Source organism: Sciurus carolinensis, chromosome 8 (genome assembly GCF_902686445.1).
Source record: "Sciurus carolinensis chromosome 8, mSciCar1.2, whole genome shotgun sequence".
Classification (NCBI taxonomy): domain Eukaryota; kingdom Metazoa; phylum Chordata; class Mammalia; order Rodentia; family Sciuridae; genus Sciurus; species Sciurus carolinensis.
Window position 1 is genome coordinate 50,817,257 of NC_062220.1, and position 6,591 is coordinate 50,823,847.

A 6,591-nucleotide genomic window follows, 5' to 3' on the forward strand; every position below is an offset into this window, starting at 1 on the left:
AAGATGGATCTTGGGTCTCATGCATGCATGCTGGTATGTACCACTAGTCATTAGAATGTCACAGTGTTTCATAAATGAGGAGGAGGCCAACAGTTTTTCCCTGCATTGTGTCACTACAATGCACTTCTGGTTGTCTCACAAACCCCATATTTGAGTCATAGTTACCCTCTAGTTGAAGCACAATAAGCTTATTTTTGCAGTATGAGTTATCTATTACTATGTAACAAATTATTCCTAAACTTGATAGGTTAAAGCAACAATAGTAATTTTTCATCTTTCACCATTTCTGTGGGTTGGAAATCTACACAAGGCACACTGTGAATGTTTATCTTTGTTTCATATTATCTGTGTCATAAGCTGGAAAACTCAAACCTAGGGGCTGGATTCATTTACGCACTCACGTGATGACTGATGTTGGAATTGTCACCTAGAACCCTCACACTTGGTCTCTTCGTGTGACCTGGGCTTCCTTGAAGAATCAGGTGGAAGCCATAGTACAGATTATGTCTTAGCCTTAGTTCCACCATATTGTGTTGACAAGGTAGTTAAAGGGATCTTCCCAGAACACGAGGAATAAACATCCTCTGCTTCTCAATGGAGGAATGTCAGTGACAATATTGTAAAATGAGCACATGAGATGGAACATATATTGGTACAGACATTTCTCTGTGGAGTTTAGATATTGTCCAATGGATTCCATAGAATTAATATATTCTTGCCTTGTGTTATGGTTTAGATGTGAAGTGTCTCCCAAAAGCTCAGTCTCTCTCTGCTTCCTGATCCCCATGTCCCCAGCCACTCTCCTCCACCTCTCTTTCACCATGATGTTCTGCCTCATCTCAAGTCTGAAAGAATGGAGTTGGCCATCTATGGACTGAGACCTCTGAAACCATGAGCCCCCAAATAAACTTTTCCTTCTTAAAATTGTTCTTGTCAGGTCTTTTGGTCACTACAGAGAAAAAGCTGACTAAAACACCTTGACTCTGCTTCATTCATCTCTGTTATCCCACTGCCACTGCAAGACCTCTTCCTTGTAGATCTCCTTACCTGAAACAATTAAACTCATAACTCATAAAAATAGTAGAATATGGGTACTATTCCCAGGCACTTATTACAATGTAAATAGGCTATGCTTTCCATTTAGGTGATTATACTAGGATTTTGGCAGACAAGAAAGATTGTGATCAGTTATAGAACTGAATCCACTCCAATATAGACTACATAGAATATGAATCTACTTTATCATAGTTTTTATTATAAAAGCAATATGAACAAACAAAAATAGGAAAATCCATGGAAAAAGAAACTATGGGTTAAAACAGTTCTGATGAATATAAAACATTATGAAACTTGAATAATTCAAGCCAGAATGAAAATAGTACATAGACAATTCAAAGGAGTAAAAATTTAATTAGTTATCTACTGATTGACATTTATAGTATATAAATTTTCGTTGTAGACAATGCTGCCATGATAAAAAAAAATTGAATCTAATATCATTTCACACACACCAAAGTGTATCTGTAGCAGAATTTCCATTTGTAATTTTGATTGACATTGCCAAATTTCCTCTATAGGCTTTGTTCCAATTTACAATTGAATCAGTGATGTGTAAAGGTAGCTATTCCCTCTAGTCTTGCCAACTGAGTTTACTATCAGAATCTTTAACTTTTTCCAAACCAATATATGAAAAATGAACTATCAGAGTGGTTTTAATTTGTATTTTTTAAAATGTAAGTGATACTGAAAACTTTTTAAGTTCTATTTGTATTTAATTTTCTGAAACCAATTTGTTAAAAGCTTGTCCATTTTTCTGTTAAGCTATTGAACTTTTCTTTAGTGTTTCTTGGGACTTAGTATACAATTTTAAAAATTAAAGATGTAATCCATCTGGAATTTACTTTTGTTTTTAGCATTGGGTAGGGATCTAAATTTATAGCTTTGAAAATGGATGGCCAACTATTCAATGCTATTTATTGGAAAGAACATCTTTTCCCCTTTGATATTAAATTTCACTTTTATCCTAAATAAAATTATAGACATGTATAAAAAGTAAATATGTGAGCAGAGATACTCATTTTTCTGAATTCTAAGTACTTTCTCCTAATTTGTTACCTGTGACTTTGTTTAACATGTATTCTTGCAATACACAACAGAATATTATGGCTCTGTTAAAAGAAAAAAGATACTTTCTTCACAATAGTCTGAAAAATTATCCAAGATATAATATGAAATTTTTAAAAACTAGTGTATCAATAATAAATACAATGTGCTTTATTTAGAGGAGGAAAGCAGGAAATGATCATGTTTATGTGGATGCATAGAAAAACTCTGGGAGGATGAATAAAAAACTATTGATAATAGTTCTATGGTTTAGTTAAGTGTACCCCAAAGACCTATTTGTTAAAGGGTCAATTGCCAGTCTGGTGCTACTTGGAGGTGATGGAACTTTTAAGAGGTGAGGTCTAATGGAGAGAAACTAGGTTCTTGAGGTCAAATTAGGTTCTTGGGGTCATGCCCTTAAGCAGGTATATTAAGACCCAACCCCTTCCTGTCTTTCTTTGCCTTCTGGTTGCCATGAGATGAGCAGTTTTATCTGCTACATGCTCCCACGATGATGTGCAGCCAGGACCAAAAGCAACAGAGTCAAATGATCATGGATTAAAATATCTGAAACCATCAGCCAAAATAACCCTTCTTAAGTTGATTATCTCAGGTATTTTGTTACAGTGACATGAAGCCAACTAATATAAATGGTTAACTAAAAATAGAGAACTAGTATAAGAGAGAGACCTCCCACTCTACTTTTTATACATTTTAATTTTTAAAACATAGAAACAGTTTACCTACTTAAAAAATTTTAAGACTCTGATAGTCTACCAACAAAAATAGCTAAAGCTAATCCTATAATACTTATATCAAACAATCATGAAGATCAGATGATATCCCACTTTACTTCATCTTAGTGGTATAACCCCAGAAATGTCACTTAACCTCTATGAACTACAGTAGTTTCTTTGTCTGTGAAATGGGGGTTACAAAAGTTTGTTGTGAAGACTCAAACAATATATGTATTTTGCCTAGACCTTATAAGCCCCCAATAAATTAATTACCTTATTACACCACCTCCCCCCAAAAAATCTTTAAAAAACACTACTAAGAACTATTTACTGTGCATTAAAAACTGATGAATCAGTTAGTATAAGATTTAGATAATTAAAAATAAGAATGAAATATTCATAGATTCAAACAAAGTCTGGTCCTAGAAGAGTTCTCAGAGCTTTGTATTCCAACACTCTTTCTAAGATGGGGAAAATGAAATTGAGAGTCTCACTTTGTTCAACTTCATTGGCCAAGGTGGTAGTAGGGATGGATTGGAAACCTAACACATGTCTCCACTTTGCCTGTTGACAGTCATTACTGACTTGAAGGATGGGCTACAGACTCTTGTCCAGAGTCAAAAATCATCACATGCTTTAAAGCAGAAAAGTTTTAAAATAGGTATATAGTGATTTCCTCGTAAAATAATTATTAATTAAAATTAGTAATCTAAACATGTTAGCATAAAGGCATGAACTAAATAATTGAATTATTTATAAGTATCTATTAAAATATTAGACAGTAAATGCTAAAATAGAGTTATAAAATTACTGAGTTCTTAAAAAGAGGAAAATATTTATATATTTGGCTATGTGAAAATTAAAATTTCAGCCTGGTAAAAGACATACTAAATTAGATTTCTTTTAAAGTTGTAAGAATAGTTTTTAAATAATTAGCAACTTTTCAATCTATAAGCCTAGATAAACTAAACATATTTGTTTTAAATTGTTAGGATTATCTTTAAACAACAAAATACCTTGCAATAATTATGTCACAGGGCATTAAATGCCAGAGACAGAAGTTGCAAGGTAACATGAGAAGATAACAAAAACAAGAAATTTTTCAAAAATTGTTCTTTCACTTAGAAATTATCTGTAGAACACTTAATCTTTGTGAATCACCATCATTGTTGTGTAGTCCTTGGACTGTATTGTGTCTGATTCTGGAGCAGTTGCAGATGGTATTTCTTCCATTTCTTCTTGAGGAAAAGACTCACCTTTCTCAGTCAGATACTTGATCATTTCTTCCTTAGTAAGAAACCCATGTTTAGCTGAATCTGAAACCTCAAAAGCTCAAAGAAAGACATCTTCTGGAATAGGTCTACATCTTCTTTGCAGTAGAACTTCTGGTCATCGCTGGAAGAAACTTTTCAAATAGAACATTCCCAGTGGTTCCTTGTCTCTGCCATCAGAACACATAGCTTGCCTTCACTCAGGAAGCATCCTAATAAATAACCTGACAATTGTTCCAGTCTCTCTCATTCACTGTAAATTTTTGACTCATGGTCAAATACAAACGCCTCTGACTGCTTTGTGAAATCCTGCCACAGTGATCTCTTTCCTATCATCCTGGAAGATGTGGATCATTAACCTTGGACATGGGGTACTTGCTCCCTCTAGAATTTTAAAAATGAGACTGATTAGGCAAAAATGGCAGATGTATGACAGATAGTGTACTGATATACTTAATACCTAAGAAACTTATGAATCACCAGGAAAAACATGAAGAGCCCAGCAGAAAATGGGGAGAAGGCATGCACAAGCATGCCCCAGAAAAAGACATAAACAGCCATTCAATAGAAAAAATGAGTCTCAATCTCACTAAAAATTAATAATCACACCCTAAAACAATGAGGTCTACACTTACCTCTCAGATTACTGAAGGTTTAAAAGAGTAATAATATTCCACACCTTGGTTGGGGTGTAGGGAAAGGAGACCTCTCTTGTATGCTATTGCTGTGAACTTTGTACTGATAAGACTTTTCTGGAGGGTGATTGGGAAATTTCTATGAAAAATTCTATGAAATTGTTGACCCAGAAATGCCACTGGCATGATTTATCTTATAAAAAGACTTGCCCCAAATGCCGAAAGATGTTTTTACAAGATGTACCCTACAGACTGAGTTAAAATATTAAAAAAAAACTGGAACACAACAAAATAACCAGTCATCACTGAGTAGTTTAAAAATAGAGGAACGATTGCAGTCATATGGCTTGTTCTGCTGTTTTAAAAAGAATGAGATTGCTTCAAATGTACTACCTGGAAAAGTTCCATTAAGTGAAGAGCAAGTTGTAAAGCAATCTGTGTAGGATGAGCCTGTCTTGTGAGGGGAGGAAGGTAGAGCTGTTCAGATTATGCATAGAAGAACGTTGTACTCAGAATCCCTGTTATAAGTGACAGAACTGGGCAGAAACCCACTTAAGCTAAAAGGCATAGTTTGGCGCATGTCACTGGGATCTGGGACTCAGGTCATCACTTGAAGTCATTGCTCCATTGATTCTCTTCCCTCTGTGTTTTGTTCTCATTCTTTTTCATTCCAAGAAGCCACCTCCTTATGTATTGTTGCTGGTAAGCTAACTTCAGATCATCTTGCAAAAGCAAGAGACAGAATTTCCTGCAGGAACCCTGGGGAAGACCTTGACATGTGGGTCCCAAAAGCCAGGGAAGGACCAACCTCTTCTCTATAGGTCAGGTTCATTCTCACTGGTCTGTCAAGTTCCTATTTCCTTGTTAGGAAACAGTTGTAGCACAGTGGGCAGATAATAAAAGAATAACAAAATTATAGCGTTTGCAGGCAAATGGATGAAATTGGAGAATATCATGCTAAGTGAGATAAGCCAATCTCAAAAAATCAAAGGACAAATGATCTCGCTGATAAGTGGATGATGATACATAATGGGGGTGGGAGGGAGGCAAGAATGGAGGAAGGAGGGACTTTATAGAGGGAAAAGAGGGGTGGGAGGGGTCAGGGGAGGGAAAAAATAACAGAATGAATCAAACAACATTACCCTGTGTAAATTTATGATTACACAAATGGTATGCCTTTACTCCTTGTACAGAGAAACAACATGTATCCCATTTGTTTACAATAAGAAAAAAAATTTTTTTTGGCTTAGAGAGAGCAGGATAGGATAAAAACATAGTGAGGCTGGCCCTAAACATACACACTCCACTAAACACCCCTTTATTCAGTTACAGCAGGTCATGTAGATTCAGGTTTTAAGAGTTCATCATTTTGAATTAATCTGTCAACTTCTCAGCTCATTGATTTTACAGACTCTGTGGTTTCTTTCTTTTTTTTATCTAAGAAAGCAATCTTCTCTACAATTTTGTACCTTTCTTGTACTTTAAAAAGCAAAACTCTCTACCTCTCCTCCACAGAGTGAGGTGGCATTCTGATCTGTTCAACCTTGGTACAGTCAACCAGCATAGATCACGCCCTAGTCGATAACGTCCTTGTGCATGAGACAAGCAGGCAGCACTTACCCACAGACAGCACCAAGTGAAGAGCTCCAAATCCGGAGGCAGATCCAGAAACTTGATAAAGTACAGAGGGTGGTGACAAAGTAAACCAAATGACAAACTGGGGGAAAATATTTGGCACACATAAAACAAGCAAAGACTCCCAAGTTCTAATATAAGCATGCAAAAATTTAAAAAGAAGAGACTACAAATCAATCAGAAATGTCAAACAATCCAACAGAATTATTC

At 35.4% G+C, this 6,591-nt stretch overlaps 1 pseudogene; it reads right to left on the minus strand.

Moving 5' to 3' along the window:
- Positions 1–3,983: 3,983 nt before the first annotated feature.
- Positions 3,984–4,466, minus strand: LOC124991309 (dynein regulatory complex protein 8-like; annotated as a pseudogene).
- Positions 4,467–6,591: the final 2,125 nt, after the last annotated feature.